We start from the raw sequence: 26,711 nt of genomic DNA on the forward strand, positions 1-26,711 counted from the left end.
AAAGGGAGAAGAAGTTCAAAAACAGAGAGGAGTTAAAGCACTTGAAAACTGGGCGCCCTTTCCCTCACAAATTCTGTACAGTGATTAAGGTACTTTGACTTCACAATAGAAGCATCATCTTAAAGTTCACATTATTAGCATTTAGCTTTAGTTCCAGTCATTTCATGTGGTTAATGTCATATGCCTTTTTAATCAAGCAACCCTATGCTCCTGTGGGAGGCTGCTGAAGATCCATTGGATGACACAGAGCTCCTTCTCTGTGTCTATAGCAGTTCTCAAAAGAGGCGGAAAACTGTATTGCCATTAAGGCTGTACCATTGCTGCTCCATATGTAGTAGAGGATAAATGTGATCTACAGGGAAGGGATTTGGGGACAGGGCCCTAACATGAGGCACAGTGATGTGACTGCCTTTGGTTGTCATGAAATGGCTGCAAATTGCTAGCTATTTAGTTTTTTTGGTGTTGCATTTTACTTTCAAGGATGGGTAGAGATGCTTGGGGGATTTTCTGTCTCATTTGCATAAATAACATGTCTATCTTTGGGTATTATGTAACTATATGGGTGAAGGACATCCTTTGTTCAAACCTCAGGGCACAAAATGTCTTGGGCTGGTCCAGAATGGATCTGTCACATCCCAAGCTCACATGGTCCCCCGGCATGTCCTCCAGAAAAAGCAAAAAGACCAATGCCAGATCAATTAAGGAAAAATGCAATGCATGTGGGAAGCAACAGGGGAAAATACAGTGACAAATATTCACCTCCAAGTCCTCCCTGGGTTGTCATGAGCCCAGTTGGATTTAAGAAGTGAAAATTCCTCAGCTATGGAGACTCTGCTCTGACACTCCATCCCAGCAATCCTTTGTAAACATAATTTCTCAAAACATACATTTCTACAGGTATTTTCACACAAAATTCACATGTCAACATGTGCTTTCTATGTCCAACTCACTGAGAATTGTGTCAGAGATGTGATGAAAAATTCTGTCCCAACATCCATTGAAGCATTTCTCCAGGTATATGACTTTTCTGAGCAACCCTCTGATAAAATGGCACTGGAACCCAGCTGGGGGAAAGTCATGTAAATTTTAAATATATTCCTAAAAACAGGTAGTTGATTTATTAAACCGTGACATCTGGGAATGCTATAATAAGAGCTTCACTGTCCCGTTAGAATAATTCACAGAATATACCAGAATTAATGGTTAGATATTATTATGTATGAGATGCTCAACGTTTTCCCTAAACAGTTCTCTAGCAGCTGAAATTGCTGAATCCCTTTCAGGTTCAGTTCTTTAGTCACAATAAAATGGGGAAATAATTCTTTATTACATTTCTTCCCAAAGTAAGCTACAAGTAATACAGCTTTTGGAGCTGATTCACCATTTAGAGCTTACTCAGTGCAAAATTCACTCAAATTGTTTTATACAGAAAAAAATGGCACAGGAAACAACATTGTTTATACAGTAACAAATATTTTGCCTACAATGAACTTTAAATTACAGCTGAGGGTTTTTTTTAATGAGAAATCGTATTTTTGCACAGAAAATGGACGTTTTGTGAAGACTCGAACTGCAAAGATTCTCATCACTCCATGATTCTTCTTGTCAGGGATTTTCTGGCATTTCCAAAATATTTTCAAATATTATTTCCATCCCTACAATAAAATGCTCTCATCTGCCAAAATAAAGGCTACATTTTACACATTCATTATATGTGCATTAGCACAGCCTTTCTATAAAATATCACAAGCAATAAGGCAAACTGTTTCATATGCTCTGTGCTTAGCATTTAATAGCTTAAGCCACTTAATGGTTGATAAAATAGGTTCTTTTGTTACTTTCTCGCTTTTAAGAAATGCTGATTGTCCAATTACATGTACATTCAAAGAAAAGTTACACACATGGTGTCCTAGGGATAATAATGTACCTGGTGTTTTATGTAAAATGGCATTATGCAATATAGTCCACGCTCTGGTTACAACCCGTTTAGACTACTGCAACACTCTCTACGTGGGGTTGCCTTTGAAGACAGCTCGGAAGCTCCAACTAGTCCAACGCTCGGCAGCCATGATTTTAACAGGAGCGGAGCGCAGGGAGCATACAACCCCCCTGTTGCGCCAACTCCACTGGCTACCGATCTGCTACCGGGCTGAATTCAAAGTGCTGGCGTTGGCCTTTAAAGCCCTAAATGGTTCCGGCCCAAGCTACCTATCTGACCGCATCTCTGCCTATGAACCCACCAGGACTTTGAGATCTTCCGGGGAGACCCTGCTCTCGATCCCACCTGCTTCTCAAGCTCGGCTGGCGGGGACAAGAGATAGGGCCTTCTCGGTGGTGGCTCCTTGGCTGTGGAACGCCCTTCCTACGGACATTAGACTAGCACCATCTCTAATGGTATTCCGCAAAAAGGTGAAGACCTGGATGTTTGTGCAGGCGTTTGAGTAATTTAGTACAATCTGGTAATGGAACATAGGAATGGAACAATGGACGACGAACCTGGACTACGCTTGGATGATGAGAAGATTGGGTACGGTTGTTTTTTGTAATAATTGTGCATTGTAATTGCTTATTGGTAATTTATGGATAATGTGTTAAGTCAATTGTTATATGTTGTATGGAACCACTGCTGTTTCTACTGTTTTTACTGTTTGTGAACCGCTGTGAGTCGCCTTCGGGCTTGAGATACAGCGGTATATAAGCAAAGTAAATAAATAAATAAATAAATATGTCCGTCACTTACAAATTTTTACTTTTAAATGTAAAACTGAGTCCAATCATCCCTTCGCATCCATGGAGGGTTGGTTTCATGATCCGCCCCCACCCAAATATCAAAATTTGCTGATCTCCCCACCATGACAACACGTGTCAAAGGAGTTGCCCACCCATCTGCATTTTGTGTCATCAGTTGCCATGGGAAGAGACTCCTGGGTGGAGTCACTGACCTCTGCCAAACTTCAGCTTATGACTCAACTCCAAGTGCTAGGACTCAGCTCAAAGTGCTTCCCTTTCTTCTTCCTTCACTCTCTTCCTCCCTCTTACCCTCTGCTCTGCCTTGTTCCAATGCCTTTCTCACCCTCAGCAAGGAACATCGCAGAATAGCTACCACCATGGCCTTCTCACAAGGCCACCATAAAGCAGACAGAGTGGGGGACAGATTAAATGTCCTTCAATGTGTGTGTGTGTGTAACCCAGGGAAAAGGCTGATATGTACACAGTAAGCTTGCAGTGGTGGTTGTTATTTTCCTTGTGCTCAAAATAGCTATTCTCTGCTCACAACAAACTGGTATGCTGATGAATTAGTATTAATAAAGTTCTGGGTCTGGGAACAGACACAAGCAAGCAACCAATTTTTGCTGTGAAGCAGGAAGACATAGGCACACACACACACGCGCGCGCACACACACACACACACAGAGAAAGATAAACATAAAGGGAATTCAGGTCAGTGCAATTGTGTGCAGATTTCCCGTTTTAAAGATGGATGCTTTTAAAAATCAGGAATCATACTTCTCTTGACTTAAATAAAATCACATCTATGCATTTACTAAACATGCATTCGTAAATTGACAGCTATCTATTTTGAAGACCTCTGCAGATCTACAAGTTACCACATTAAAGGGATTGCCTCCAAACTTATCGGTTATATAGAAATGCTGTATAAAATTGCCACAGGACTAGATCAGTGTGGGAGTCAGATCTTGGAGTTGTTTTCACACAGTTAGAGAAAGAACATTTTGGGCTTTTCCCTCCATTTAAACCCCTGACCAAAAAGACAATTTCACTTCTATTTGGCATCCCTTTATTACATGTATGTGATGATTCATCTCCTTTTGGCCCTTCTGAAGCCTTTTCAAAGTTCTGGTGTACTGTTTTTGATCATTTCCCTCATAAGAAGCCTGATTATACAGTAATACTATTATTAGACCTTCTAGTTTTCTCATCTGTTGTAAACATTATTTTTAATATTATTGTGCTAATCTGCAACTTTTCTTAAAAGTGCCTCCCTCTACTACCATCAAAAAGAAAACAATGGGCTTAGTTGCAATTAGCAATTGTTTCCATTCATTGTTGAAGACGTCATCAAAATGAGCTATATACGTGCGTATTTGTGTTTGTGTGCAGGCACGCATGAGCACACACCTTTAAGTTGCCTATCATATTATGATGAACCATGAATTTCATAGGATATTCTTAGGCAGGGAATACTCAAAAGTTGTTTGCCAATTCCTTCCTCTGTAAATATTGGCATTTAGCTTCAAATTTATTATATGGTAGTTTCAGTGGCTTTTTATATGTTTGGAAACTGCCCAATGTTGAAGTTCCAAAGTGTGGTCTAAATAATTGAAAGCTTTGGTGACTTCACTATACCTGAGAAAGTTCTTTTGGTTTAAAAGCTCAATATATTTACTGTCCTGAGATACCAAGAATAGTGTTGCTCATCAACCTTCCTCTTTACCAACCTCTCTTAGTAATCGCCCTCAAACAATTGCTCTATTTGTTCTTCAAAGACCAAGGTTTATTCCATAACGAATTCTGTGCTGGCTTTAGCCTATAAAGCCCTAAATTGTAACAGCCCAGTTTACTTGACCGAACATATCTCCCTCTATGAGCCAGCTAGGAGGTTAAGATCATCTGGGGAGGTCCTGCTCTCAGTCCCATCTTCTTCACAGGTGTGGTTGGTGGGGACGAGAGACAGGGCCTTCACTCAGCTGTGGAACTCCCTCTCCAGTGAGGTCAGATCAGTCCCCTTCCTCCTAACCTTCAGGAAAAGGCTAAAGACGTGGATGTGGGATCAAGCATTCAGTTAGTAACCCACGACAATAATGGAATAGTGCAATGACAATTTGGAATGGCCATGGACTATAATTTTGGATGACATGATTTTAATAAGTGTTTTAAAAGACTGATAAATTTTTAAGGTTTACTTTAATATATTTGTTTATTTTTATTAATGCATGTTAACATGACATTGAATTGTTGCCTATATACTGTATGTAAGCTGCCTTGAGTCCCCTATGGGGTTGAGAAAGGTGGGGCATAAATAGGGTAAATAAATGAAATAAATAAATAAGGAGAGAACAAGTTTTTTTCCCTGTTGCTCTGGAGTCTGAGCAAGGGATTCAAATTGTAAGAAGAAATTTCCATCTAAACATTAGGAAGAATTTCCAGATCATAAGAACTGCTTGGCAATGGAATATACAGCCTTGGAGTGTGGTAGAATTACCTTCTCTGGATGGCTATCTGTCGGGGGTGCTTTGATTCTATGTTTCTTCATGGCAATATGGGGTTGGATGAGATAACATTTTGATCTCTTCCAGCTCTCAGATTCTACACTTCTAAGCTTCTCTGCTTTATTTAGAGAGAATGGGGGAATCTGGGGTTCCCCTGTATCTATTTTAGTAAATGTTACATATAATCCCAGCTACCAAGGTCTATCCATGGCCAACATGTCAGTGACATATGTGTGTGTAGAGCAAGTATGTGTCCTTTACCCCACTTTTTGTATAAGGTACAAGAAGGTGTTCTCTAGTGACTCATCTATAACCTCTTCTGTTCAGATGCCAGATGCCATGGGACCATGCCAGAAGGAGGGCAAGGGAAGGAGGAAAGTGACTGAGCAGTTGGGTAGCCACTTTATTTCTTGCAGTTTGCATGGGAAAGAGAGAGAGAGCACGCGCCAATCCGGTCATCATTCTTCTGTCTCTCTCTCTCTGGAGCAAATGACAGAGGGACAGAAAGGCAGCCTCATCACTTTCCTCCCCCCATCCAAAGCTATTTACTAGCAGCAGCATAAATCCCATAGGACTTTGCTGCTGCAGTGAGGAGGAGAAGCACAGCATTCTGTGTATGGAGTTGTTATGCTCCATGTGTCCCATACAGGTTTTTGGCTTGTATATATTGACAACATGTGCTGCTAAAATAATTATTTTCTGCAAAGAATCAGTGCTTCTCAATATCCTTGTCAAGGGTCTCACAGGGCACAGAATTAGTTTTGAACATGAGATACTCTTGAATTTAGCAGATGAGTCACATGCCTCAGGCAAAACCACTGAAGAGAAAGTGCATGAGCCAGTGGAAAAATGCCACAGTTTGCAATTTATAGCTTAATGATTACTGAGGTCAGGCATTATGAAAATTTAATTAGTCTGCTTTCTGTTTATCAATGGCCAACATAATAATCCCAGAAAACCCAGCTCTAGATCTCTCTACATTGCACCAAACACTAATATATTCTAAATATGTATTCATGACTAGTGAATCCTTTCTATATGTTTAAAGCAAACAACAAATGAATTTTTAGTTTTCAGAATTCACGGCACTACATATAGTATTATCTTGGTTTCATAGTCGACCAGGTTTTACTAACTGGCTGTTTGGACCTTCAGTGATTCAGATTCCACCAAAGAATTTAATAATCAGAGCAGCAGTATCAAGCAATGTTCCAAGTATTGTCACTGTTTGTAATGGTGCCATTGTGATTCCATCTGTGGCAATTTCATTCACATGTTTTGTCATTCCATTTGGAATTGCTCCCAAAGCACCTATCACCATCAGAATGGCACTACTTGTTTCACCCCAGAATGTTGATATTCCATAATATATTCTCTCCCTTTATTGTTAGTTCTGCTGTATTCAGAGTTCACTACATCAATGACACAAACTTCCTTTTTCTCAACCACATTTTAATCTGGCATATTATGTTCTAGTTGTTTATCAGTTTGACTCTTAAATGTCCTACCCTACCATTTTCAACCACTTTTTCAGATGTATGTTCTCATCAGTTTTTTTGTGGTTGTTGCAGATTATAAACATTTTCTGCATGGGATTTCAATGTAACATTGCAGAAAATTTTATCATGCCATGTCTTATATTCAATTTGGGTGATTTCATTGCATGAATTTTTCTAGCAGAAAGTCCCTGAAACCAAGCTACACAATTCTACCCCTTTATTCCTTTTCACTCCTCAAATGCAAATGAAGTCAGTTCACAAAAAAGTTAAATAAAAATAAATGAAGAATACAGATACAAATCCTAGATTCCAATTAGGTCAAAAATACAGACTGGAAACCTGTTTAGAAGTTACAAATTAGTAACCTGGAATTCTGCATTCCTAATTGTGCAGTATTAATTAACCTTTTGTAGCTCCCCATTTAGAGGACACTAAAGGATCATGAAATTCCCTCAATATCCATTTACCAGGATATAGTCATTGTGAGTGAGGAGGATCAATTCCTCTGTTGCTTAGGAAGCAGCTGACTGATGTTCGCACAAGGGATCTCTGGTGGAAGAGGACATTGCAATAAGGACACCACTTCTGACCGTACTTGGTAAGAGGTGGGACATTAGTCAGATGCTTCCTGATGAACATGAGAACAGACCTTTGCTGATTGCTTTAGATGTTTCACAGACTATAGGTCCAGAAGTCATTGCATCACTTTGTACCTGTGGTAGCTATGCATCCAGAACTGCCCAAAGTTTGCATGAATAGAAATGTCTTCAACTGTTGGCTGAAGAACCAACAGGGTGGGAATTCTAGAATTTAGGAGTGGCTACAGAAACAGTTTCACATATATCAATGAAAGATCTATCAGTCTACAATAAACACACACACACACCTTGCTGTTCACATTTGCAACTTTCCAAAACATATATGCTGTTCAGCCAATAACTGTATTGAAAAATTCAGTGTTGTATACATTTAAAGGGTTGTACATCCATCTTAGGGCTTTATCATATCAGCCTGTTGTCTCACAGCAATCATGTTGTTTAAGCAAATGGAAAAGTCACTATCACACTTCCCTGCAGTTACACTATTATGCTCCTTTAGCAATGCATAGCTCCACAATCACTCTTCTGTACTGCCTCACTAACACATCTTCTTACCCATGTATGCATACCTTTCAATTTTTTATTTATTTTTGCCATTATAGCATGATGATTTCACTGTAACTGTCATGATTGCATCCTATGTAACTTTGTGGTTTGTAGTTTGCTGAGACACAGAAGCTCTCTGATTGAAATTCCAAATGCCTCTCTCTAAACTTAAAATTTCAGGATCATACAAAGTAGAATTTGATGGTAGCATCACAGTCCTCTTGCAAACCATACCAATAATCACTGCACCAAATAATATGAAGTGTGCGCATTTAAGTTGTCCATGTGACTGGAGACAAAGGTGCCTTCATATTCATATAATCTTACAATGGTCTGTGTGAAATACTTCTGAAACCCAATTTTGAAGTGATCAGAAAATATGTTTTCTATTTTTACTGCTCATTTGCTTTCAACTCCTAGTCTCCATAGTACTTCTGAAGAGATGCAAAAGAAATCTGCTTCCGTGCGTTCAACAGCTGTATAGGAGTTATTCCAGTGAGTTTTTGCCAGTGAATCACAAATTGCATCCTCAGCATCCTCCTCCTTGACAGCTGTTAAAGATTCAGAAGTGCTGCCCTTTAATGCATTTTAAATACTTTGTAACTCAATACTGCCTCAAACAGTAGGCAAAGGAGATAGCAGCTTACTAGCAGATCCATTAATAAATCATCCATCCTTTCATAAGATATTACAAAGATCATAGTCATGAGAGATTTAAGGAAAATGTTTCCTTTTGGCAACTTGATAGTTCAGGAAGCTGGGGTATCACTTGTCCCTATAATGACAGCTTTATGTGAACACTTTTGGCTGAAGTTTAGAAAAGTGTGATTTAAATGGATAACATTTGTAGACTTACAAATCAGTTATATTAAGTAATTATTTCAGATAGCATCATGCTAATGAAAATTAAACTATCAGAAATCTGATATGTAAAAGAAGCAATTCAGACAAGAGACATCCCATTTTCATGAACACATACCATATATACTAATCTATACATCGACCTCATAGAAGGGGTCAGTATAGTCCTGGGATGGACTCAGCTCTTGCCTTTTGCAACTCTACTCAGAGCAGGGTTGGTTTTACCCTATCTTGATCATGTCCTGTTCATGGAGGAAAGAGCAATTGAAGTTCCTCTGCATCGTCACCCAGGAGAAGGCAGGTCAGCTTCCCATCCTTCTCCCCAGCAAAGAAACCATGTCAGTGGCAGCCATTCTTCCTGCTTCTACCCCCCTACCCTCAGAGTCCAAGGCTGTTGTGTTAATGTATGACTATTACTAATACTGCTACTACTACTACTATTTATTTATTTATGTATGTATTTACTACCTGGCTCTCCTCGAGACTCAATGCAGGATATGACGGAGTTAAAACAGTCAAGTAAAACAAAGCACTATTAAATTACATATCACAAACACAGGTAAAATGCAGGTTAAAATTCATAAGTTAAAATTGACTGGGTGGGCCTGCTGGAAGAGCTAGGTTTTAAATTGTGTCTTAAATTCTAACAGCTGATTTTGCTGTCAGATCTTTTCCAGCAGGCCATTCCAGGCAGACAGTGAAAGGATCCTCTGGGTGGCTGCCACCAGTTGGGTTCCGGTGGGCTGGAGTAGCTGCCCCCCAGAGGACCAATAGACTTGGGCTTCAAAAGTCAGCAGCAACAACAATTATTATTTTTCCCTCCCAGGTCCCCAAAGCCCTAACGGTGTTATATGAACAATGGATAAGTAAACCATGGATATTAGATCCATGGATATGGGAGTCTTACTGTTATAATTGTAGAATCATAGAGTTGGAAGAGACCACACTGGTCATAGATCTGTGTTTCCCAAGGCATTGGCTAAGGCAGCTGAGGCTTCTGGGAGTTGAAGTCCAAAACACCTGGAGGACTACAGTTTGAGAACCACTGTGTTAAAATGAAAATTTTCTTGATTCTGTTTTTAACTTTTCAAATTTTAATTGATTTAATTGCATGCCAAACTGGGATATAATTTCAATAAATAACCAAAATAAATACATGTGTGAAATCTATTGTCATAAAATGATGATGAGTAACAGTGTTCTGTTTCAAAATTTATTTGGAACAGGAACTAATGACAAGCAGTACATGTTATTGTTAATGAGTCTCCAGGGGCTATAAGAACCCCTGAAATGCATTTCCCATTTATGTTATTGCTTACATGGTTTTCTCCGCATTGCCCAATCCTGCGTTTAGACAAAGGCAGGAGTGACTGTTAATTGCATCTGTATGAAAAATGTGCTAGATATACTATTGATCTAAATTAGCAAAACTGTGCTTTTGTAACATATGACCTTATGTAACTGTTATGGAACAGGAGATGAGTATATGCATGAGTAAGCTGTAGAGAGCATTCAAAAGAACATAACTCTCATGAGTTATCAAGAGAGCTATGTAAACTTTGCACTATTTCTTTGGTAAGAAGAGACAAGAAATTCCATACCCAATGTTCAAAGTAATACACACACCCCTTCACTTTGTGGTAACATTATTTTGAATGAGAGAGATGAATTAAAATGAACAAAAAGTTTTGCAAAACAAAAAAGATAATCGATTTGTTTCTGTAGCTGACTCTGAAAACCCTTGATGTTCTTCTGCACAAACACATCAGCTCAATATCATCTCCTCAATTCCTGGCATTATTCTGTCTTATGACATGATAACACCCACTCTATTCCTTGGCTAACTTTGAATGTACTTGATTGGCAACACTGTCCCCACCACTTTTTGATAGACTTTCCCTTCTGTGGTACGTCCCTGCCTTGTTTTCACTCTGGAGTTCATTCTATTGTCAAAAGAAGAATAGAACAGTAAGCCACTTAAGCTGTGTGTCTGTTCCTATTTAGACACTGAAAAGACATCAGCACCTGAGGGGGCTTCTTGCCAGCAGCCAACCTATTGTAGCTTTAAAAAATAACACAATCATTAGATCTCCAAGGATACAATATAGGAGGAAATATTCTTGTAGGGGGCATACAAGTAGTGGAGGGACAGTAGCTGTCTAACTTGTAATAGGGGATTAATAATTAGCAAAATAAACAACAGATTTTTTTTCCATGCCAGGAGTAACTTGAGAAACTGCAAGTCACTTCTGGTGTGAAAGAATTGGCTGTCTGCAAGGGTATTGCCCAGGGGACACCCAGATGTTTGATGTTTTACCATCCTTGTGGGAGCTTCTCTCATGTCCCTGCATGGGGAGCTGGAGCTGACAGAGGGAGCTCATCTGCGTTCTCTGACCTGTCGGTCTTCAGTCCTGCCAGCACAAGGGTTTAACCCATTGTGCCACGGGGTGCTCCTGGAGAATGAGGTAAAAGTATGTGCTTTTGCCTGTCTGGTACAGTCATAGTTTGCTTCAAGAAACTTGTAATATGAGTAAGATACTGATTTTGGACTTATCAGACGGAGCTGGGGAAAGTGGGGAAAATCACCTTCTTTGTGTGTGAAATCACCTTCCTTGCGTGGCATTCCATCTTTAATGAATACTGAGAATGTACTTACCCACATCACACAGGATTGCCTCTTCCCAGCTCAGCCATCCATTTAAAGGAGACAAAATGCATCCTTCTCAAGCAGATAGCATTTCTCTCCATGGGCTCCTTTGCTTTCTCCTTTCCATTCCCTTACCCTCAAGGAGACAGAAGGCATCATTCTTAAGATGGATTTTGGGAGATAAATGGAGCGTGCTTGGTAGGAGACTGCCCCTAGCAACATCCATTATTCCAAAAGATCCCATCCAGTGTGTTTCTATGTACATCGGGGGCTCAGAAGATGCTTTTTAACCAGCTCGAGTTCTCCCTGTTTCCTACACTTCAGAGACAGTTCACAGACGAAGCATCATGAGTGAGAGGTGGGAATCCTCTTGCATTGGATGATGGGATTCGTGTTGCTTTATGTATGAATTGTTTTAGAAGTTTGTGTAAACAGTGGGGATCTCACATCTGATTAAGTTTTTTCATGCCCAACACAGGCAAATCAGAAACTAAAAATTCTGGAATGACTCATCAATGGCCAAAGAAGTAATACTAGATCAAAATTGCCAGTGATAACAGGGTCACCTAATGCTGTTCTACATTTTGCCTTTTGTGCTCCTCTTTATTATTCAGAACCTCCAGACTGAATATGGCTGACAGCTAAGGAAATTTGCATTAGAAATTAATCTTGTCTTTCCCAAGGGGATTTTGTACAAGGGAGCTTTCTCACACAATTGCGAGTGGGGATTGTAGTCATTAGGAGACTCCATCTGAACTCTTTCACTGGCTACACAACTCATCAGAACAATTATACACTAGGCACTGTCAAGCCATTATATGCTAATCAAGGTGGTCAGTTGAAACATTCACACCTAGCTCCAGCAGACAAGAGTCCTTTGTCTCGCCCTGGGCATTCCACAGATATATAAACCCTTTTTCCTAGTTCCAACAGACCTCACTACCTCTGAGGATGCTTGCCATAGATGCAGGTGAAACGTCAGGAGAGAATGCCTCTAGACCATGGCCATATAGCCGAAAAAACCTACAACAACCCAATTATACATTTCATCCTGGAATAGGAAACCAGACAACCCTTAATAAATGCCTGATAGTCTCCAGTTTTATTTGGGAATCTTCACAGGTGGGAAGTAATATTGATTATTCTCCTTCTGGCCAATAATAAGTACAATGTACCAAATAATTAGATGCCTACATGTTTCCTAAAGGGAGGTCATTCTAAACGGCTATGACCAACTTTATAATTGGTCCCTCAGTCTGTAAGAAAAACACCAGGCTTATTTTTTATGACACCTATTGTTCCTGAAGTAGATCGTTCCAAGTCTGTGTATTTACCTGGAATGCAGGATGTTTTCCTAAAATCCTTTGTCTTTTTTCTGAAATAAATTTTGGCTTCTGCCTACTTAAATATGTTTCACAAATATTGTGGAAACACAGCTCTAAGCTAGGTTTCTGTATTGTTCTTAATGAGCCATATTGGAATATGTCTGAATAAACATATATGACATTTATTTCATTCTTTAGTGAAAGCACTTTCTCTGCCTAGGGGCAATAGTAATCTGCTTTGATTCTGGGGTTCAAAGAGGCAATTTCGGCAGGGTACAAATGTCTTTTTTAAAGGACATTTGCGTAGTTGTTTTTCTACAATCTTGGTCTACATCACCATTTCTCTTGGAGGCATTTTCAAATCCCAGAGGCAGGGAGATTCTCAACAAGGTTTTATTGGATCTTCTTCAATCACAGATATTTCCAGTGTGTCCAAACATCAACATCATCTCATATCTTCTTCCATTTTCCATTTAACTCAGGAGATCCATTAAGGAGCCGGGGGGATAGATAGCTATATAATATTTTCAGGCCTAAATACCCTGAAGGTACCACAGCCTGTCTGATCTTGAAAACTAAGCAGAAGCAAATAAGGCCTGGTTAGTACTTGGTTTGTGGCTAATAAGAACTACCAAGTGCCGCAGGCTACATTTCAGAGGAAGGCAATTGCCAAACCACTGTTGATATTCCTTACTCAAGAAAAACTGATGAAATGCTCAATGTTGCCATAAGCTGAAGGTGACTTGCTACTTCATCACACTAGAGAATAAATCCACTTAAAATCCAGTTGCTGCCTCCTGCAGAATTCTGGGGTTTGTCGTTTATGAAGGAGCCTTTAAACAGCCTCACTAAATTACAAACCTCAGAATTCTGCAGGAGGCAAAAACCGGATTTTAAGTGGATTTATTCTCTAGTTTGATGAAGTAACAACACATGCACACCACATACATAGTGCCTTCAGATTATTTGCACTATGCTTCTGTCTAGAAGCACAGTTAATTGCAAGTGTAATGCAATCAAATCATAAATTAAGATGCTAGTATCACAAATCAGATACTATGCCTGATATGACAATGTCACTGAGAGCATGCCCACCATCAATTAAAAAAATATACAAGGGAGTCTTGGGTTGATAAAGTATCTCTTTTTCCTGCTGGCACATTAAACAAGTGTGAGGTTAGCTTTTGCAGCAATGTTTTGAAAGGAGGGGTGTTCAAATTATGGTGAGTGTAATTTGAACACCCCTCCCCTCACTGATCCCAATCAAATTGATTTTGCTACAGGATGAGGTCATAGAATAATAGAATCATTGAGTTGGAAGAGACCTTGTGGGCCATCCAGTCCAACCCCCTGTCAAGAAGCAGGAAAATCGCATTCAAAGCACTCCCGACAGATGACAGCAGTGGAAATCAAGAATAAGAGACAGCCATTTAACAGAATAATCAAGCATTTCCCCAGAGATGTACAAAATAAGCACATCAAACGCAAACTCTTAAGATTAAACTGAGGCTATCATGCCTTGGGCGTATCATGAGACAGCACAACACATTGGAAAATACAAAAACTCTGGTAAAGTGGAAGATAGCAGGAAAAGAAGACAATAACACTGTAGTATTGACTCAAGAAAAAACACACTCTCACATTTGCAAGTCCTGAGACTGTTAACAAAATCACCATAAGTTGAAACTGACTTGATGGCAAAGAGCTGAAAAGGAGATCCATGTTTATGGGACACTGCAGTTTCAAATTAATCTCACAAACTTTTTGATATTCTAATCCTACCATTGGTAAAGTTGGAGTCCCCAGTGGCACAATAGATTAAACCCTTGTGCTGGCAGGACTGCTGACTGATTGGTCAGCAGTTCAAATCTAGAGAGAGCAGGTTGAGCTACCTCTGTCAGCTCCAGCTCCCCATGTGGGGACATGAAAGACGCTTCCCCCAAGGATGGTAAAACATCAAACATCCGGGAGTCCCCTGGGCAACATCCTTGCAATTCTCTCACACCAGAAATGATTTGAAGTTTCTCAACTGGGAAAGTATAACAGGAGATGAGTTGAAAGTAATAGGGAAAGAGGAAGCAATAGGGAAAGGTGGACGGACTTAACTGAAGAAGCCAGAGCCCTGAGTTTGTGTAGGTGTCTTGGAGGTCCCTCATCCATATGTTGAAACTGACTTCAGGAAATTAACAACAAATCTTATCATTATTTTCAAGATGCAACCAAGGATTAAAACATTTTCCTATACTGTAGACTGAATGTATCACAATCTCAGTATGTTTCTATCCTTTAGCCATGCTTGAAATGTGTGAGTAGAGATGGTATATAAGTTGAATTTGGATGTGTTCATGACAGAAAAAGGTTTCAGTTCAAGTGTGCTTAATACTTAGTTACCAGCCATTCTGAAAAAAATGCCATCCCTTTTCTTCTCTGTGTTTTCCCACAATAACTGCTAGGAACATCTGAATGTGCTTATCTAAATTCTGTATCAGATCTTGGTTATGAAGGAAAGGAAAGGATAGGAAAGAAGAAAGCACTCTCAGATTTACTGAAGAAAGATGCTTCAGGCCAAAACAGAAACAAAAAAAACCCTAGCGAAACACAAAGTTCAACACAGGCAGGAGGATAAATCATTTATCAACCTGCCTGCAGAGATTTGGAATGGGGGAAAGCAGTAAAGATATATATCCCCATGACTGTACTTTGAATCCAGTTAATTGCCAATGAAATCTATAGTTGTCCTTGGTTTCTGGGAAGTGAGGTATGATGGCTTTCAACTTATTTCTCAATATTCTAACTCTCATATTAGTCACTCGAGCATATAGGCACAATATGCCTATTAAGTTGTGAAACAATTTTGTGCCATAGAGAGAGATGGTTTTTGAGAGAGAAATTCAGATTAAAGCAAATCAATGCTTCAGTATGTTACAAGTCAGTGAATAGTCCAAAGACCACCTGGTCTTTAATTTTTGTTTAAATGAGATAGAAACCTTTTCAGTGGATGAGAGTCAGTCACTGCAGAGTCACTGCAGTAGCCCTTGAGCATTAGAGCCTAGCCAGCACTTGAACACTGGAGGACTATAAGCCAAACAGGGTGTGTCAGCTGAAAGTTAGCCCTCAGTCAGAACACTATGTGCAATGCTTCCAAAGGAGAGCAAAGAATAACACAGAGCTTAGGAATTACTTTCGGAGACTGCAACTCTCAGAATCCCTCAGCTGGTATTCAGAGGACTCAGAATGTATCTTTTCCAAACTTTCCAAACATTGAACATTTCTACCTATAAAATATAAAATCATACTGCCCAAAGTTCATTCAACATGACTATGATTGTATCTTACTTCACAGTAAGCAATAAGTAGAGCCTATCATGATAATGTGCAGATAGAAGCTGAGATTACCAGATATGCAAGAGCCACTTTAGCCCATTCCCTTGGTATTGACTCAATTTCGATATTTAATTTTCCTCCATGTAAGAGAAGTTCTACTATTCAGTCTCATGGGAACAGGCAAGGAGAATACTTTCCTTGACCTGGATGCCCTGACCCTCACTGACGTAAATCCCACTGCAGAATGCAATGTGTCTTTGTGTACAGAGAGACATGCAGCGGTGCCCACAGGGATTTCATTCAAGTCTTTTTCACACACAAACACTATAATAAATAATACCTTGTGGCTAAAATGTCAGCCCATAAGGCCAAGACTGAGGTCCATTTTTATATCACTTTTTGGACAAAATAAACATCTGATTCAATGCTTTTTGGCATGTCACATTGTGTTTGTGCAAGAGTGTTTTCTCTGATGTGGTAGTCTGCTTCTATAAAAAGACTCTATCACACACAAAACAAACAGACAAATGGTGGCAGGACATTTCCTCATAATCCCGAGGCTAGGCTTTCATGGGCTTTCTCCCCCCCTCCCCACCTCCCACGGTGGGCCCAAAAGACCCATGTTTAGCAAAAGATTTGCTACACTCTATAAAGCAAGAGAGCAGAAATCAGCACAACCCTCGAACGCAAATTTCCCTCATGATAATCAGGATGCTTTGTGCTTTAATCAGTAGCTCTCTTGGGAATTATAAATGTAGTAGTAACAGTTGTCAATGCTTTCCGCTTAACAGATGACAATCTAATAAGCTATTATAAGCCATGCTGAGCATAATTATAGTGTGTTGCTGTGTGCTAACCTCCCGACATTTCACTGTAATGCGTTGTAACAACATCTGTAAATGACTCAATAATGATGAATACACATGGCTTGGACTCTCTCCATGCTGGGGTTAGACAGCTGTTTCTGAATTGTCCACAGTTTGCCAATTCCCTGTTCAGCCTGGTAAAATACTAAAAACTGTGGCTACTTTTGAATACTCATGCAAAACCTTACTCACTACCTCTAATTCATATTTTCATGCCAGATAGACCTACAGCTGTTTGCCTTATGACCAGATTTATATCAAGAAGAAATCTATCCATGCTGACGGAGGCAGAGAGATGGGTTTCTCATCATTTCTCAGCTTCTTTTATCTCAGGTTTTGCTATGAGAAAAAAAAGCAAGAACAGCCCACACTTCTCTATCTCTGGTTCCTCTGTAGAAAATTAGAAAGCTGCATTGGCATCTGATGGGTTTTAATTCAAACTTTTAAAAGGAGCACCCAAGGTGCTGAACCTGTTTTGTGGATCTTGGTTTAGCACCTTGGATAGCTCCATTTAAAAACTGGAGGAAATGCAGAGCAAATTCACTGTGCTCTGGTATGAAGCCACTAGTTGCCCACTGGATAGTTTTGCCATGTACAGTAAACATTGATGGGGTGTGTAGAAGTGGCTCTAAACTGATTCCCACCAGAGCAAAAACAAAGACTTTGGTCTCTTGTTCACAACTCAATAAGCTCTAACCCTGAACACGGACTGAAAACATTACTTTTCTGGACTACACCTCTATGGATCTCCCAGCCAACATGGTCACTAGGGAGCTTTGGGCCATGCTGGATGGGGGATTCTGGGAGTTGTAGCCCCCAAAGGTAATTTTATTTAGTTTATGTCTGCCTTTCTCCCAAGACAGCTTATAGTATGAATTAAAACAAGGTGCGTGAATTAACTTGCTGAGCAAAAGGTCAGCCGTTTGAATCCTGGGAGCGGGATGAGCCCCAGCTTCTACCAACTTAGCAGTTCGAAAACATGCAAATTTGAGTAGATCAATAGCTACCGCTCCAGTGGGAAGGTAACAGTGCTCCGTGTAGTCATACTGGCCACATGACTTTGGAGGCGTCTACAGACAATGCCAGCTCTTCAGCTTAAAAATGGAGATGAGCACCAACACCCAGACTTAATGTCAGGGAAAAACCTTTACCTTTACCAACATGAATTAAAACCTGATAATACCAAGACTCCTATTGAAACATTGATCCCATGAATGTCAAAGAGCTTTCTTAGCCAGTGAATACTCAGAAGTGGGTTGGCCATTTCCTTCTTCTGAAATATAGCCCACAGCACCTGATATTCATGGGCAATGTATGTCCAGTTACAGGGAGAAATGAAAGGCGGGTTTTATAGAGATTTTGGCTGTTGTGTAAAGAAGATAGTAAACTCCTCTTTGCAAAGATCAAAAAACCCTATTGGACAGTTATAATTGTATGCCTGTTTATGCAGTATCAGGATGCCAGCCACAATCTTTTTCTATTGGCACAAACAATCCTTACAGATATATTGTGGCAGGATTTTTAAAATATTTAATTTTTAATGTGTTCAAAAAGCAGATCTCCCAACATTGAGGCATCTTTCTCCTCAGCCTAAGTGATATTGTTGAAGAAACCTGCTGTCAGGATAGGTTATGAAAACGATTAAAGAAGACACATTGGGCACGGTCAGATAACCTCTAGCTAAATGGCCAAATCTAGCCCTTCTCTTCAGTTAAATCATGTTCCTTTGTAGTTGTCCAGATGGGCACACTCTGTTCTCCACAATGCTGTGTATACCATTTACTACATTCCATAAGGCTTAGTAACTAACAGTAAGGACTTCAAGCTAAAATATTATTTCAGTCTAATTATTTTCTCTTTGGCCTTGTTGACCACTGCAATGCCCCTGCTGAGTTAATTGAGTAGAAACTGTTTTTCCACTTTGAACTCAGTTTGACACAGCTGAAGTGAGTTGTGGACAAAAAGGGAAAGTAGGAACAGAAAGGCAAAACTGGGAAATTTAAAAAACAGCTTAAATGTGGGATGAGAGGAGACTGTCCCCATTGAATCAAAGCATTTGGGGAGGGGGGATAATAATAATAAAACTTTATTTATATCCCGCCCTATCTCCCCATGGGGACTCAGGGCGGTTCACAGCAAACAGTGGCAAATAGTGCCGTAAAATGCAACCAGAATATGGAGGAGTGCTAATTCAAAACTTCACAAATAAAGAACATTTCACAAATTTAGATGTCTATCCTATAGTACTGTATAAATCTAATGTATCCAGTTTAGACTAAAAGAAATTCTTTACCTAAATCACATCCAACCTGAAATGAATGAAATATATGATGAGAATTGAAAACTCCATGTGTTTTTAGGAATAAGACATCAGTGGTAATGCCTTCAGATTGAACTGATCTCTTCTTCAGCATGTCAGATTCTGGAATTACCCAGATTTTAAGTACTAACTTCATCTGAGATCAATAGATCGATCAAGTGTACATGACATCCTTTCCTTTAGAAATAGTAGAGATGAAGATATATCATTAAGTGGGGGTTTTGCATCACTGGTAGTCAAACATCCAACTTCTCTGTTACTTTTGAATGTGTTAGAGCCCTGGTATCAGTTGCTTTCTGCAGTCCATTCAAGTGTGGGGGGCTCCTGTCTCAAGGAGGTTGTTTTGTGGTGGTCTTATAGTCCTCTGAACCCCTCAATTAATGAATCAATGATAATACTCAGATGGCAAAGTGGACCTGATGCTTATGCTCAGCTAGATAAGTGATGAATGCCTGTTGTGTTCATTAGCTTACAAAAAGGAGAGATATCTCCCTTATCAAATAATGCACGCCAACCATTTTCACATTTCACAAATTTGCATCTGTGAATCAAAATGTTTAGTGGACAAAAAGTAAGCATCTTTCCCTTACACTCCATCCTGCTCCACATCGCCTCTGATGACCCGTCACAGATCGCCACACACCATAAAATCCCATTAAACCCAACAGCTACAGTGATCAGGTTCAATGCTCAGGTCAGGTAATTCTGGGTCATCATGTAATTGACAGAGGAGATGAATTGTTCAGCAAGAGGTGGGGAAGGGATGAAGCAAATTTAAGAAAGCTTTTGATGAACTAGGCTATTGATTCCTTTTAGATTGAGGGCTTGCATCTCCTTCTTCCATTATTGCAAAGCATAGCAAGCACAATTTCACACAAACAAATTTTGAAGCATTTTGAACCCATGGGAACATTTGCACTTCACCCAGAGGGAAAAAACACCCTAGATTCTACCTAAAGCATCCTCCCAAAGGCTGCCTATATGAAGAACTGGTCTCCTGGCACCCGGCCTGCAGTGCCAGCTGATCAGTTTTCTGCGATGTTGTCAAACACTAACATGCTGTAGCATAACAAATAGAACTCATTTTCAAGGTAGCATCAATTAGCATCAGCTGGCTTTTATGCACTTAGTGTTCCCAAGTGAGTTCTTGCAGAGTGTGAAATCTCTTCCACAATTGCCCCCCTCCACCAGACCCAACACATATCATTCCTGGTCTCAATAGGATATGATTTTGCAGTGTTTAAGTATAATTAAGCAAACAGCATGGCACAAGCAGCAGCCCTATCTCTTCTCCATCCTGTTGATGGTGATGATTATTAGTGATGGTATCCCTACCTTCAACAAAGAAAAATGTCAAGATCGCTTAAATAAGAGAGTTGAGAGTTTCCACAATTCTCAAAGAGAAAGCACACACGGAATTGCAGAAAGGGGCTGAGGGAGATCAAACCAGGCAATCAAAGCTACCTTCTAATAAACGGAGGCAAACCAAGAGCTACAGAATAATTTCCAGAAATATAAACAGTAGAAATATGAGATAAGGGAGGGTGGTTGGAAAGATGGTAAAGGGAGCATGAAATTCAAAACAGGAAGTTTAAATGAGAAACAGTATTGCAAAATGAGATTAAGAAGCTTATGTGCAGGCATAAAGGCATCTATGCAAAAACTACACCGGCAGTTCTGGCAGCAATTTAGCAAAGCAAAAGGATGGCAAAGAGGAAACATCTGCAATAAGAGGGAGAAAGGGAGCAAGAAAACAGCAGCTTGCCAGTTGTATTCTGCAAAACAATGGGAAAAGCCCAGTGGTTCAGAAGTAGCTGCAAGCACATGCTGCGTCTCTGAGCACAAAATATTGGAAATCGAGAGTGTCATCTCAGTCCCAAAGCTGCATCAACCTCCAAGGCAGAGTCAGTGAGAGGAAAGAAGATTCTTTTCCCCACTGAAAGGAAAGAGAAATGAAGGGAGCAACTTTGTGAGCTTTCACTTACCAGGCAGGCGTCCCCTGATATTGGCTCTCCGGCACCTTCTTCAGTCCGCTCCACAGATACAATTAGCGGCAGAGGAGAGCACTGTGTGTTTCTGTGGAGTTTGAGATTCTCCCCCTTGACTATGCATGAGGTGACTGCAGCTACACTGGAATCGGCTTGCAAGTCCACATGCACACACACATAGACAAAAGTCTACAGTTCTGATGCCTCAGTACACTGCTTAGAAAGTGATGCAGCCAGCCAGCGTTCAGCTCACATCTGGGCTTAGAGCATCTGTGCGCATGCACACACACACAAGCATGCACAAACACACATTTTTCTGAATGTGTAAATGTTATGGCCAAGCTTGACATCTGTTTTTAGCTTGATGTTCATACAGGTTAAGTAATCCAAGATGTTGCAATACTGATGTAGAAGAGGCAAGTGCTGGTATTCTGCTTCTATAATATTCCTTTGGGAAGACTTGATAATCAAGTCTGGTATACATTCAGGTCCCAAAGACACTTACAGAAATGTGCTGACCATCTCAGAAGGCATAATAATTATTGAGTGCAATATGTTGTCTAAAATTACACACCAAATCACTGTAATACATATCTGTACTTGCTACAGGTAGATAACATGACTTTATTTTATTCATTTATTTCTCAATATTAGTTCCATACTGACTAATTCCTCAAATTCTTCTCATAGGAGCTTCACTCAGCTGACCTATTCTTCTTTTTTGACTTTAGAAGGGGAAAAAAATTGTTTAACAGAACTACTCGAAAACATCTTAAATTCGCTCAAGGCTTTCATATGATTTAAATCTGCACCAGGAAAATGAAAACAGTGTATTTTAGATGAATTATTAGATTTCATCAAATCATTAGATTCTAAGGGATAGTATGAAACAGACCAAAGAGTCAGGAAAAGTAAATAAAGAGGATTATGTTGAGTAGCTACTAAAGAACAAGGGAAACCCTACCAAGAGGGAACAGAGGCTGAAGTGATCATCAGGGATGGCAGCACAGTTTCCAACCCATTCCTTATGAGCCTCCCACCTCATCTATTGCCCTCTTTGTTGTATCCATCTTTCTAAACAAACAGTGGTAAGGTTTCTGTCTTGAAGACCTAGACTTTCCCAGTCTCCCAGCACTTTACAACTGGTGCCACTGGGAAAGCCCACAACTCAGCAAGCAAACAGACAGAAAGACAACTGTTGCAGGCCTTATGTTGTCCTTGGCATGATGGTATTACTACTTCATCACAACATTTGTTTGGTCAGTGTACAGGGGCAAGTGAAGCAGTGCGTCAATAGCAATGGGAATTTGAATATACTTGCAACCCAGCTTGTCACTTGGAACAACATTGCAGGGAAGTTCATACCTCTCATGAAATGTCTACAATTCTGATGAAAGAGACACATATCTCCCATACAATATACAGAAGCAGAATTTGGAATGACTGAGGCTTACACTATTCAGTAAATCCAGGACCAGACTGCTGCAGAAATGCTTCGGACTAGCCTTGGAAGCTGCCAAATGCACCCTCCCAAACCCATGAAGGGGTGAGTTCGAGTCTATAATGGGCCAAAGCCACATCAGCCTAGAGGACCATCACTTCACTTTCCAATCCCAGCCAGTCACAAAACTCCATGTGAGCTCCTGGCCATCATGGAAACCCTGTGCTGACAAACACCAGAGGCACCCACATGACCAGGAAGAAGAATGGAGCCAATCTTCCCATCTGCTTCCTAATTCTGAGGGCACTTCTGCTGATGTCAGCATGGGGCACCCACAATGGCCAGGAGGTCATATGGAGCTCTACAGTGAGCTGGGAGTAGTGACACAGGTCCAATCCATCTGCTTTTTACTTAAAGTCACTTTTTTATTTGCTTAGCATTTCATTTACCATTTGGCATCACATGGCCATACTAGAATATAGGCAACTAAGAGTGCTAGGGAAGTAGGTCCAAATCTTATGCCCAGTCCCAACTAGGGTAGAACTGTTGAAACCAATGGGATTTTCTGAACTTTCTAGGTTCTTGTGAGGACTTACAACTGAATGGAGACATGAAATCCTAATATAATGAGGCTGTTCATAATGAACTGTAGCAACTGAACATCCAAATCACCAGGAATGATGGGAACATCTGACAGACAAGGTAGAATGTTGAAATTTCAATTCTCAGTAGTATTGAGCCTGATGGTACCAATCTCAGAAATAAAGTGGTCACAAGCAAGCAAAATCATTAAAGACCCAACAGGCTTTCTGGGTTCACAGAACAATACTAGAAGCCAACCATATCTTCTCCCATAGGGCTCTTCACAAGGGAAATGCTATGCAAATCAGAAGGTTCTGGCTTAAGTTTCAGCTCCTTACAGCTCATATATGAGAAGAAAAAGCCATTGATGACCCTCTTGGCTGCCTCAGGTGGCCAATGTATTTGGACATAATTCTCATTTTGTTGAACTATTCAAGGCTCTAAGTATAGCAAACGACTAGCAAGTCTGTACAACTCATCAGAGACAAAAAGATGATCAAAATATAGGTGGATAATCTGTAAAATAGGCTTAGCCAAGATTTATGAACTCAGTGTGATTTCCACATATGACAGAATGAATTACTATCTGAATAAGAGCTACTAATGCTCTTTTAGATTTCAGGAACTGGAATATCAATGGATGGGGGAATTTTGATCTCCTTTTAAAGCCTTCCCAGTTGAAACAGTACTCCCATAAAACTTAAGCCACTCAAAACTAAGTCTCCTCCACTGCAAGTTAATCCTGAAGATTCCCAGCTGGGTTCCATCTCATGGTCATGCTAGATTCTGCTAACACATGGTTTGAAGGTGGTCATTCTAAAGTGTATCAAACAGATTAAAACAAAGAATCATAGCTTTTAAAACTTGCTGGGGGGGAGGGGTGTTAGAGCTTTCACAATCCCCAGGCAGCATGCCCACATTCTGAAAGCTGTCCCAACGAGGACTCTTTCTTAAATATATCTCATTTGCATGTTTTAGATGTCATAAAATTCTCTTGGACCCCTGACATATTAAAAGGCAATTGATCAATATTTAATATGAATAAATAAATCCAAATATGGACCAATCATCATACAGATCACTTGAAGCCTCGAGAGAAGAAATGACCTAAATATGAAGCTTTGGACTTTTAGGACCCCTGCAGCTGCAATGGCAAAAAACATGAAATGTGTTTTCAGAGAATTTTTGCAGTGAGTCATTCAACTCAATTCTGTGCTATAGCAAGTCATGTCACTTGAATTCTACAAGCAAGCCAATTCAGTTGTTAAAATGTGAAGTCAATCCCCCTAAGCAAAACAAACCATCCCCAATGCACCTTTTGAAGATTGGGGTTGCAATCATTGCAACAAGATTGGGGTGCTTTCTGAAAAGGAAATACCTGCATTGGGTTGCTGTGAGTATTCCAGACTGCATGGCCATGTTCCAGAAGCACTCTCTCCTGGTATTTCACCTATGGCAGGCATCCTCAGAGGTTGTGAGGTCTGTTGGAGGTTTATATATCTGCGGAATTTTCAGGGTGGGAGAAAGAACTCTTGCCTGTTTGATGTAGATGTGAATGTTTCAATTGGCCACCTTTATTAGTATTTAATGGCCTGGCAGTTTCAAGGTCTGACTTCTTATTGCCTGGGTAAATCCTTTGTTGGGAAGGTGATTAGCTGACCTTAATTGTTTGTTCTCTGGAATTCCCCTGTTTTTGAGTGTTGCTCTTTATTTACTGTTATGATTTTAGAGCTTTTTTAATATTGGTAGCTAGATTTTGTTCATTTCCATGGTTTACTCTTTTCTATTGAAATTGTCCACATGTCAGAGTGGTCCAGCATTTCTGTGTTCTCAAATAATATGCTGTGTCCAGGTTGGTTCATCAAGTGATCTGCTATGACTGACTTCTCTGGTTGAGTTAGTCTGCAGTGACTTTCATGTTCCTTGATTCGTGTTTGGGCAATGCTACGTTTGGTAGTCCCTATGTAGAATGTCCACAGCTGCATGGTATATGGTAGACTCCTGCAGCGGTGAGAGGATCCCTCTTGTCTTTGCTGAATGTAGCATGTTGGATTTTCTTAGTGGGTCTGTAGATAGTTAGGCAAATATGTTCCACAAAGGACAAGAGGGACACCTCCCAACAAAGGATTCCACCAGGCAGGAATCAGCCAGGCCTTGAAGCTGCAAGGCTTTGCAATGCTAATCAAGGTATATATACAGATATGTAAACTCCCCTTGCTTAGTTTGCAATATACCTCACAACCTTTGAGGATGCCTGCCATAGATGTGGGTGAAACATCAGGAGAGAATGCTTCTGGAATATGGTCATACAGCCCGGAAAACTCGCAGCAACCCAGTGATTCCAGCCATGAAAGCCTTCTACAACACATCAATACCTGCATTAATTCCAGGAAGGATGGAATAGATATATAAGATAATCAAAAGTTTTGAAAATCAATTAAAATCACTGGGCATACCCAGATACAAATCTATGTGCAAAAATGATTTCCAGACCAATTCACAAAGTCAAACTAGCATGTAACGAGTGTGGAATACTTACTAAAGTATGCTATGGTGCAGGCATCCACGCACATCTACCTCACAGCCAAAACCATATTTCATGCATATATACTTAATGTTATTTATATCAGAATATAGATATATTGCAATAAGAGTACTGCTGCCTTTACCAGTTTTAGGCTCCGTCTTCTGATATGACTGCCTGATCAAGAGATCTCAGTTGAAAGGTTCTCTTTGCTGTGGCACTCATGTGTGCCAACACTGCTGCAAATCCATGGGAGATACAATTTTAAAAATTCATTGCTGCTCACACATTGAAGTTCTAAAGGATTCTGTAACTTTTATAAGTTTACCCCAGGTCAACAATGAAGCCGGTGTGGCTCCATGGGTAAAGGAGGTGGAGCTGGCTCATGCCATCGCCATGGCAAGACAGGAGGCTTCCCGTGTTGCCATTGGAATACATGGGGATTGCTGCATGCTCCACATGCACTCTATGCTTCCTCCTATGGCATTGCTCTCAGCTGGAGCCAGGCGATGTGGGGCATGGGATGCCAGGTTCCCCACGCCCCGCAACTCCGGCGGTCATTTGACAAGGTCACCAACCTCTGCTGTAAAGACATAATTATCTGTTTATCAAGTACTCTGTAGCACCTTTCTTGTCGAATACAATCCCTGCTTATAATGAGTCTAAGCAGCACATGAGGCATCCAAACTGCAAGTAGAGATGCAGCAATAAAATGTGAAATCAATAGACAATTATTGTCAGTACAGAAGCTGCCTATCAATCTAGAGTGCTGTTTTGGCCACTGAAGAGAGCAACAGGAGGTATAAAGAAACCTGACTAACCACAGGAAAATCCAACACTGCCTCTCCAGGCTGTTTTATAGCAGGGCCATGTCTGTACATATTAGACCCACAGGGAGCAACTAGTTCATCATTCTGAATAGGAGCAGGCAGCTAATCAGAATGCAAAAGCCAGTATT

General features: G+C 40.2%; 1 protein-coding gene across 3 annotated transcripts in view; it reads right to left on the minus strand.

Moving 5' to 3' along the window:
• SYT6 (synaptotagmin 6) overlaps window positions 1–26,711 on the minus strand; it is a 183,453-nt gene that overhangs the window by 127,682 nt on the left and 29,060 nt on the right. The window contains exon 1 of one of the 3 annotated variants that reach the window (XM_060772585.2): window positions 21,204–21,504. The exons of the other annotated variants lie outside the window; for them this stretch is intronic. The gene's annotated coding sequence lies outside the window, so the exon portion shown is untranslated. Of the gene's footprint in view, window positions 1–21,203; window positions 21,505–26,711 lie in introns of those variants that run through there. 3 annotated transcript variants of the gene reach the window in all.

This window comes from Anolis sagrei, chromosome 4 (genome assembly GCF_037176765.1).
Source record: "Anolis sagrei isolate rAnoSag1 chromosome 4, rAnoSag1.mat, whole genome shotgun sequence".
NCBI classification, from domain to species: Eukaryota; Metazoa; Chordata; class Lepidosauria; order Squamata; family Dactyloidae; genus Anolis; species Anolis sagrei.